Below are 10,721 nucleotides of genomic sequence, written 5' to 3' on the forward strand. Positions count from 1 at the left end.
TGACAGTTATCCAGGTTGTTCTACATTTGGACATGGAATCATGGAATCCCTATAGCGTGGAAAGAGACCATTTAGCCCATTAAGTCTATATCCACCCTCTGAAGAACATCCAACCCAGCCCCAGCCCCCACCCTATCCCTGTAATCCCGCATTTTACCAAGCCTGCACAGCCCATACATTATGGGCCAATATAGCGTGGCCAGTTCACCTAACCTGCACAATTTTGGACTGTGGGAGGAAATTGGAACACCTGATTGAAACTCACACAGTCAATGGGATAACATGCAAACTCCAGGTCTGTTACCCAAGACTGGAACCAAACTTGGGTCGCTGGCACTGTGAAGCAGCAGTGGAACCACTGAGCCACCTTGCCACATGGGCTGTTTCACTATCTGAAGTGTTGCAAATGTTGTTGAACACAATGCAATCTTCAGTGAATATTGCCATCTCTGACCTAACAATGGAGGGAAGGTTGTTGATGAAGCAGTTGAATATGAATAACTCCCATTTTCTGCCCAGCTCCATTCATAATGTAATGAAACACTGATGTAACCTTCAAAGATCTGATTTCTAGTTTCCGCAGAAATTCAAGTGCGATTGTTATTGATCAATGGTTACTATTAATGACTTAAAATATAGTCACTTGCAATATTTAATATCGCATGGCTAAAGCAATTATATTTAGTGAATAGCTCAGCCATATTCCAGGCTGCAATGCTTCATCTGAATCAACTGACTTTCTTAGTTAGTATTTATCTGTTCATGGGATGAAGGTTTCATTAGCATGGAGAGGATGTATTGCTTATCCCCTATTTGCCCTTGAAAAGGTGGTCAGAGAATTGTCAAGATGTACAGACTGGAAAAGGCCCTTTGGCCCATTGAGTCTGTGCTCATCAAAAACAACCACCTAACTATTCTAAAGCCATTTTCCAGCACTTGGCCTGGAACATTGTAGGCCTTGGGATCACAAATGCACATCTAAATACTTCCTAATTGTTGTAAGGGTTTCTGTCTCTCACACCCTTACAGGCAGTGAGTTCAGAATCCCACTACCATTTGGGTGAAAGATTTTTTCCTCACATCATCTCCTGCCCCCTACCTTAAATCTACACCCTCTAGTCAATGATCCCGCCACCAAGGGGAAAGGTTTCTTCTGTCTACCCAGTCTATGCCCCCATAATTTTATACTTACCAGCCTTGTCCCCCTGGTGGTGAGCTGGCTGCTTGAAATGTTGCAGTTGATGTGGTGTGGGCAAATCCTCAATATTTCGATGGAAGACAGTTCTAGACTTGTGACTTCTAGACACAGTACTGTTCTGAGTAGAGGATGATGTGGGACTAAGAGGGGAACTGACAGGTGTTTATATGCATTTGCTGCCCTTGATCTTCTAAGGATTGGAGATTGTGGATCTGGGATTTGCTGATCTGAAGCAAGATGTTGGTCCAGTTATTCCCTGGATATCGGAAGGGAAATAAGAGCATGGTTTCTGCCACTGATTGCTGTTGAGTGATTTCTACTGGATACGGGGGTGAGAACAGAAATAGGATATGTTTCAACAATCAAATAGCCTGCTGATGTTCACTATTTTACCATAAATAAAAACTCTTTGCAAGCAACTGAAGGTTATCAGCCATCATTGGGCATTTAAGGGGAGTGCAAGAGAGTGAAATAGTGAAAAGCTGCTGCAACTGTGTTTCAAAGGAATTTTATTGCTATCATTGCCTATGCATATGCCAACCCTAAAATGCTTGCTCTTATCTGACCCAATAATATTGGAGCATGTGCTGACATTTACAGAATTGATTCAATGGAGTGAGTCACCAGCATAACCTTTACATTGTCTTTACAATGAACATTGCATGATGATCGTCCATTTGGTTACACTCTAGTCGACCTGTTACTGGGAATCATTCGAGAGAACTGAAGCATGGGTTTCTTTCTCCCTGCCTTTAAAAACCTGAACAGACTGCATTTCCCTAAATCAAATTGCCTATACAGCACTTGCATTTTACTAAGCTCCGACACCTACCCTGTGTCCTATCCTTCTTACGATTGAAATATTTCTTGTTTGGCTGCCCTGCTAAATGCAGAGCAGAGAGTGATTGGCCCATCCTATTGAAAAGTGGCATGGTCATCGTCACACAGGATCTGAGGAGCAGCCCTAGCTGATGTGAAAGCTGGTGGCACTCCGGCAACTGAACAACAGCTTCAGACTCAAGTGCATCAGGGGAGTAAGCATAGCTGTGTGTCGTATGGCACCCTGAAGTGAAGAATGCCAGTTTGGGCATGCCTGGATGAAATTAGCTCCCTGGGTATTCTGCAGCTCTGTTTATTTATACCCATGTCGCTAAGTGTCCAGGTAACATAATTAATCAGCTGGTACAATTATAAGGTAGAAATTCAGTGTATCACTGTGTGAAATTGTAACCTGAATTGTGTGTGTGTGGTATTCACGCCCTCCACCCCCACACCGTAGATTGTCAAGTCTGTTTTTTTTGTTTAAAATGTGTTTGTTTTGTCTCTCCAGGTTTGACATTGACAGAACTCTGCTGGAAATGAGGTTATCTGTTAAATGCATCCTGCCGCTGTGCTTGAGGAGAGGTTCGTGTTTAATGTCTCAGGTGGGGAATCGGCAACCTTGGCAAAGATTCTCAGGGGTTTGCCAGCAATATCTCCCCCCATCCCTGAACACACACACACACACACAGACGCGCCGACAACAGCATGAAAGGCAGAGTTCCTGTAGCAATACGCACTGTCTGTGAACACATGCTGCAGGAAGTCCCATAGGGTAAACAGCCCGCGTTGAGGATTAACAGAGGGCACAGCCCATCGTGAATAGGGGCACAGCTCGTTACCTCTGCCCCTTGCTCGGCTCTGATAATAACAACGCGGTATGTAGTTGGATTTAAGTCAGTGAATGGAGAATCACAGCGTCATTTATATTTTCACCACTCTCCTCCACGCATTGCAAAACCAGAAGTAAAGACCCCATGACCATGTCCTGTAAACTTCTACCCTTTTCTTTACCCTGTTGGTCACTGGGGTGGTTGAAACCCCTTTTTAATTTTTTTTTTGTTTGCTCCCTCTCCTCCTGTTGGCGACTGAGAATTAGCTTCGATATTGCTGTTTCCTTTTTTTTTATGTAAAGGAAGATGAGAAGTGCGTCAGGCTATGAAGGAAACCAGCACCAATACCCGGCAGTAACCCCACATCAGAATGTAAGGCCAGGATCACGCTGGCTTCCATTTGCCCAAGTGCAGTTTGGCAGAGGAGCAGCGATGTTATGTAACATGGTCTGAAGCCAACTTACAAAACAAGCACTCCCAGTGTATTTCCAAGTCACAACTGCACTCAATTTTTATGCACTCCTATCATTTCGAACTATCATGTCACGAGTATCTGCTGATGTACTGTGTGAAATAAGTGATTGATGTGTGAATTTGAGCTCCCCAACTCACTTTCTTCCGAATGAACCACGAGGCTGAGAGATTGCGGCTGTTCTGCAGCGGCAGGCTCTGCGTGGCTGTAAAACGTTAGAAAGTTCCTCGAATTTTCTGTCACAAATTTCAGCGCCAATCAGTAGGCAATCCACTCTGTGAATACTACAGTTCTAGTCCCCGGTCAGGACACCTTCGACGGCTTAAAGCAGTCTACCACATCACTTGACACTGAAAGACAAGTCTAATCTTTCCCTGACAAAAAAACAAAAATTGCTGAAAAAGTTCAGCAGGTCTGGTAGCATCTGTGAAGAGAAAACAGAATTAACATTTAGGGTTAACCTCAGAACAAGGTTGAATATAAGTTTCTGTTTTTGACTCTGATTTACAGCGTCTGCAGTTCTTTTGATTTTTACTTAATCCTTCCCTCCCTTCCAGTATTTCCATGCAATGAAATTAAAGGTTGAAGTAAGTAAAAGAAATAAATATTTTAAAAATTCATTCACGGGATCATCGATTAGGGCAACATTTATCGCCTATCCCTAATTACCCAAAGGGCAGTTAAGAGCCAACCACATTTGGAGTCACATATAGGCCGGACCAGGTAAGGATGGCAGATTTCCTTTGTAACAAAACAAAGTCAACAACTTAGCCATGGGTGAAGATGAACTCAAACAAAATGATGTCATAGCTACCACAAAATGAAGAAAAAAAACCTGTTTCATTTAAACATTATTGGTATTTGACCACGTGGAAGACAATATAAAAACAAAAAAGTAGTAATATTGAATATAAAATTAGTTCTTGATTATCATTTAATTGGAACCTGACAAATCCATCAATTTTTCTGCTCTCCATTAATTAATTCTGTTTTCTTTTACTCTAACTTTTTTCATAAATCATTAGTCACATTGAACAGTCTCTCTTTTCACAATTTCATTTTCATCAGAAGGTGCTTATAATTTTGGTTAAATTAATCCTCATACATCCTTTCTCATGTGATACTTTATCAATACTAGGAATCTAAGAACAATTCACCCATCATTCCCCTTTGTTCACAACATGTTATTTCCTCAAAGAACTTCAACAGATTGGTCAAACATGATCTTTCTCTCGTAAAACTATTGCTGACTCTACCTGATTACTTCAAAGTTATCCAAGTGCCATGTTATAACTCGATATGAGATTCCCTGCTGCATGGAAACAGGCCCTTTGGCTCAACAAGTCCACATCAACCCTCTGAAGACTAACCCACCCAGATCCATTCCCCTACCCTAAACTTATGAGGAGAAAGTGAGGTCTGCAGATCCTGGAGATCAGAGCTGAAAATGTGTTGCTGGAAAAGCGCAGCAGGTCAGGCAGCATCCAGGGAACAGGAGAATCGATGTTTCAGCCCTACCCTAAACTTACCCTTGACTTGGCAATTTAGCATGGTCAATTCACATTCTTTGGATTGTGGGAGGAAACCGACACAGTCGCCTGACGTGGGAATCGAACCCAGGTCGCTGATGCTGTGAGGCAGCAGTGCTAACTACTGAGCCACTGTGCCGCCCCATTAATAATGCCTTCTAACATTTTCCCTATGACAGATGTTAAGCTTATTGGCCTGTAGTTTCCTGTTTTCTGCCTCCCTCTTTTCAATAAAGTAGTAAAAATTGTTAATTTTCAATCTCTGGGATCTTATCTGAATCTTAGGGTCATTAATTAATCCTGTCTCATTCCATTATTACCAAGTCTAAAGTTGCCGGTTTCCTGGCTGGTCAGGGATTAATGGGAAGGTAAATTTGAGGTTATATTCAGATCAGCCATGACATTATAGAATGGGGAGCAGGCTTGAGGAGCTGAATGGCTTACTCCTGATCCTGATTCTTCTGTTCATTTGGTTCAAGAGCATGCTGTTCCACAAATCTGTTTCAAGTACACTCTAAGAACAACATCCTCCAGTTATTTTTGCCAGTTTGATTCATTCATCTATATAAGGGTCTCCATTATTGCTATGGTACCTTTCTTACAAGCTTCTATTAGTGTTTCATTTATACTGAATCCTACAGTGTAGCTCCTGTCACGGGGCATATGAATACTCCACCAATGGTTTCTTATCTCTGCCATTTCTCATCTCCATCAAGACTGATTTTAATTTTGGTCCTCTGAACCAAGATCATTTTTCTTTCTATACCAATCTCACTCTTAAATAACTTTATCCTTCTTCCAGGCCCCTGTCAAATAATAAAAATTTAGGTTGCAGCTGTGGCCAATTTGCAACCATGCCTTCGTAATAGTCATCGTATAATATTAACTTATTTTTATTTGTGCTATCAATTCATCTATGCTGATGCAAATACTTCATGCATTCAGATAAAGGGCTTTTAATTTTATCTTTTTTTTTCCACACTCTGGTCTTATTTACTGGCGCATATTCATCCTTGTACACTTTGTCCCTTCCAGTCATCCTCCGGTTATCATTACCTGCATTTCTATACCTGTACCATTGCCTCATTCTTTCCCTTTAAAATCTCCCCTCACATGAGCCCTCTTCCACACTCTCAACACCGATTTAATTTAGAGTCTTTTTTACACCCTCGGTTGTAGAATTCACCAGGATACTGATTCCAGTGTGATGACCCAACAGAGCAACAGCTCTTCCCCAGTACCAGTGCCAGTGTCCCATGGTTTTTAGCAAAACAGCCACTTCTCCAATACTCAGCCTTGTTACCCATACACACCAAATCTGAGCCCATAGCTCACGCTTACCCTAAACCTGATTATGACCTCCTGCTTGAATGGCATATGAGATCATTAGGCTTTCAAAAATGGAATGATATCCATTAAGCAGCAACACACATTTGTATCAGTTCCCTTTAGTAATATTCTCAACTGATGTTCTATCTAATAAATCCTTATATTTACCTCCCCCTCCTCAAGCTAAGATTTCCTGAGCAGTTTTGAAGAAGGTCACCAGACACAAAATGGTAATGCTGATTTCCCTCCATAGATGCTGCCAGACCTTCTGAGTTTTCCAGCAATTTCAGTTTTGTGCCTTAAACGTACCTCACCAACATGCTTGCAAATCTCTGTTGTTATTCCTGCAATACAATACAGTTAATCCCTTCGACTGGTTTTACAAGAAACTGCTATGCAGAATAAGAGAGAGAAAGATGAAAGACAGAAGGAAAGACCAAAGTCTCAAGAAGTCGCACAGCAGATCCAGGAATTGAGGAAACAGGATGGGGAAGTCCGAAATCTGTTTCAAAATTAGGGTTTGATCCAAATAAACTTTTTTTTTCTCTCCCCATCCAGAAATTCTGTAGCCAAAGGAATAGAATTGCTAGAACCCTCAGTTCTAAAAGTAAATTGATTTTTCCAAATTTGGAGTTACATGAATCATAGTACTGTATATGCAGACTGGTTTTCCAAAGCAATCCTATCAGATATCTATATTTCATCTTCTCAGACTGCGTGTTTAGTGTCATTATGCACTCTGTCCATTTAAGGGACAATTATGTCTATGACTCATGAGTACACTGTTTACAAATTCTGTAAAATTTGAGGAAGTTTTGTGGCAACCTTTGTTATGATACATCCTTTAGTGTTTTTAAAATACACTATTTTCAAAAAGCATTTGTCCAGCCTTTTCATGTTGGTTTTAAAGCATCATGTTTTACTGAAAATTGCAGCCTTGAAACTATACTATTAAAAGATTAACCTTATAAACACTTAACTAAACTATGTTTTATCCTTAGGCTGCAATTTTAATGGAGATGCCAAGCCATTAACTAATAGCTTAACACCTCTACTAAAATAATATTTTCAAAATTTCAACACATGTATATTAATTTTTCTGCATTAAGATTTGTATGGAATAATTTTAAAGCTGATGTCTCTTCATGAAAATATAGAATGTAACAGCACAGAGACTATTCAGCCCAAATAGTTGGCGCCTTTTCCTTAAACATGAAAACAAAAGTTTTTTGTCTACTTTTGCATGGGTGACACCATTTTAATCCCTGAAAGTCTAAGCAATTCAACAAAACAAAGTGCCCACCTTTTAAAGCTTCTTAACTGCTAGAAATGTCTTTTTTCAGATTCTTATTTAATTACGACACGACTCGTTCAAAAAAGGCCTGAGCTCTGATGCTGGAAATCTGAAAGGCTTGACGTTTCACTTCAGTACCACCAAAGTTGTGTCTAATTTGGTCCAAATTAATCAACAGTATGATGAAGTTTTCTCAGAACATTTACTGTGCTGAAAACACTCTGTCCCAATTTCACACTTTGCAGTTTGGAAGGAACAGAAGTATCTTCAGGTTTTCAAGATATTGATTGCTGCTCATTATATTAAAGTGTATTTTAGGAATTGTTGGATTGTCATTTTGCCTGGGACAACAATTATGTCCCGTTCAAACTTTCAAAATTTGGTCAGAGGTGAGGGAGGGATTGGGTGTTGGAGGGTATGGAAACTTGCTAAGCCCAATGGATGAATGCATTGTCTTGTGTAACATTGAACCACTAATGTTAGAAGTCTCTAGTTTCCACTAAGTTCAGTTAGACTGGCAGGCTGGTGTTAGGGAAGTTACAACTTCAGTCCTGTGATCCACATTTACATGTCAAAATTGACCATTGAAATAACCATTGGTTGAGTAGAACACTTGGAAATTATAATCAAACATTAGTCATTTCTGTCAGAACAGGAGGGGGAGAATAAGAGACCGAAAAGTATATTTTGTAGTGTTGAGATGGCAGGTTGGGACTTTTTCCCATTTCTTTGCATCCACTCCACACCTGACCTATTTTCCTGGATTAAGCATTGAAGGTAAAAGCAGGCTTTGAGCTTTAAAGAAGGAGACTGCAAGTGCAAATCTTTTCATGTTTGCCTGAAAGCTTCAAATTTTACTTGAAAATTATAGCCTTAAAATTATACTCTTGGAAGATTAACACACAAATGCTTAAAACATCGACAGGTATACATGATTCCCCAGTCAGTCCCTTCGAAGCTAGCCTGTAACTAATAGTTCAACACCGCATGCAAAATAGTAATTTTACAAGAGTTTAATACAAATGTGTTGAGTTTTTGTACATTGAACTTCATGTGGTATAATTTTAGAATCTGACATTCTGTGTCTCTCCCTTAAGTAAGAAACAGAAGTCTTACACCCACTTTATCATGGATGAGGCCACTTTAACCCCTGAGAGTCTGAATAATTAAAAAATAAGCTGCGACACCCTGTTTGCTAATCTCTAGTTTTACATGCCAGTGATGGACCTGTGAGCAAAGATTGGACCTTGGTTGCCAAACATTAAGTAAGGACCAAGAATGTAGATCAGGAATGACCAAAGGCTTTGGCAAAGAACAGAGTCTTCAACAAAGAAGTCGCAGTGACCAGAATGTCAGGAGATGAGAGATACAAAACCCTCTTCTTATACAGGAAGCTGTTTAAGTGGGGGGAGCAAACAGAAACATAGTGATAAGAAGGACAACACCATGAGGGATATTAACATTGTACTCTGCAGCAAAGAGCAAGAGTCCTGAAGGCTTTGTTGCCTTCCCAGAGCCAGGATTTGGGATATCTGCTCAGGGCTAGAGAGGCAGCTATGGTCGGAAAGGGAAATCCAGTTGTTGTGGTTCACGTAGATATCAACAACAAAGGCAGAACAAGGAAAGAGGAAATAGTCAATATACAGAGCTAAACACCAAATTAAACAGCCGAACCTCAGAGGTAATAATCTTTACAACTGTTTGAACCACATACAAACTGGCAAGGGGCAAGTAAGATGAGAGAAATTGATGTATGGTTCAAAGACTGGTGTTTTAGAAGTGGGTTGCACATTGTGTGGCACTGTAGCAGTACTGGGGAAAATCAAGGCTGTAACATTTGAACCATCTAAGCCTGAGCTGTGCTGTGGTTGGTGCTTTAGTGAATCTCATTCGCAGAGAAGTAGAGTTTAAAACTAAATAATGGGGCCATTGGATCAAATTTGGAAGATGTGATAAATTAAAGAGCAGAGGCAAGGCAAGAGAGAAAAGTGGGTAATTATAAAGAGAAAATATGGGAAATGCTGTTCAGACTGTGACAGGAAGGAGTAGAGTGTACAAGTCTAAGAACAAATCAATAGTTAGTGCAAGAGGGTACAGAAGTAGTAAAAAGGACAAAGCTAAAGCCTCTATATCTGAATGTGTGACACAGTAGAAACAAAACAGATGAAGTTAAAGCACAGACAGAAATAAATATCATCCAGCAGCCATAGCAATATAGACAAGGGTGCAAAAAGACAGGTTCGGAGCTGAATATTAAAGGGTGCACGTTATTTAGGGAGGATAGGAAACAAGGAAGGGGTGTGTGTGTGGCTCTGTTTATTAATGATGATATTCGCACAATAGAGAAAAATGATCTAAGCTCAGGAAGCTAGGATGGAAAGATGTTGTGAAACTTGAAAGGGTTCAGGAAAGATTTACAAGAATGTTGCCAGGGTTGGAGGATCTGAGCTACAGGGAGAGGCTGAACAGGCTTGGGCTGTTTTCCCTAGAGCGTCGGAGGCTGAGGGGTGACCTTTTAGAGATTTACAAAATTATGAGGGGCATGGATAGGATAAATAGGCAAAGTCTTTTCCCTGGGGTTGGGGAGTCCAGAACTAGACGGCATAGGTTTAGGGTGAGAGGGGAAAGATATAAAAGAGACCTAAGGGGCAACTTTTTCACACAGAGGTGGTACGTTTACGGAATGAGCTGCCAGAGGATGTGGTGGAGGCCGGTACAATTGCAACATTTAAGAGGCATTTGGATGGGTATATGAATAGGGAGGGTTTGGAGGGATATGGGCTGGGTGCTGGCAGGTGGAACAAGATTGGATTGGGATATCTGGTCGGCATGGACGGTTTGGACCGAAGGGTCTGTTTCCATGCTGTACATCTCTATGACTCTATGACTCTATGTAGAATCAGTTTGAGTACAGACCCGAAATAATAAAGGCAAGAATTCACTTGTGGGAGTGGTATACAGGCCTCCTAACAGTAACCACATAGTCAGATGGAATATAAAGGAAGAAATAATGGGAGCTTGTCAGAAAGGTGTGGCAAAAATTGTAAGGGATTTTAATTTACATATAGACAGGAAAAACAAGATGAGAAGTTCATGGAATTTTTTTTTTGGAATAGTTTCCTCCAACAGCGTGGTTCAGAGCTAACCAGAGAGCAAATTACAGTAAACTAGATTTGGCAAGCAGATAGGATTAATTAACTACTTTATAGTAAAGGCAGCAATAGGTAGCAACAATCATATTATGATT

General features: G+C 40.5%; 1 long non-coding RNA gene across 1 annotated transcript; it reads left to right on the forward strand.

The window, feature by feature from the left end:
- The first annotated feature begins 2,111 nt into the window (after positions 1 to 2,111).
- Positions 2,112 to 7,795, forward strand: LOC122550823. The gene is made up of 2 exons (XR_006311954.1): positions 2,112 to 2,360; positions 7,524 to 7,795. It is a non-coding gene; the product is annotated as an uncharacterized LOC122550823 (long non-coding RNA).
- The last annotated feature ends 2,926 nt before the right edge of the window (positions 7,796 to 10,721 follow it).

The sequence above is a fragment of the Chiloscyllium plagiosum genome, chromosome 6 (assembly GCF_004010195.1).
Source record: "Chiloscyllium plagiosum isolate BGI_BamShark_2017 chromosome 6, ASM401019v2, whole genome shotgun sequence".
NCBI classification, from domain to species: domain Eukaryota; kingdom Metazoa; phylum Chordata; class Chondrichthyes; order Orectolobiformes; family Hemiscylliidae; genus Chiloscyllium; species Chiloscyllium plagiosum.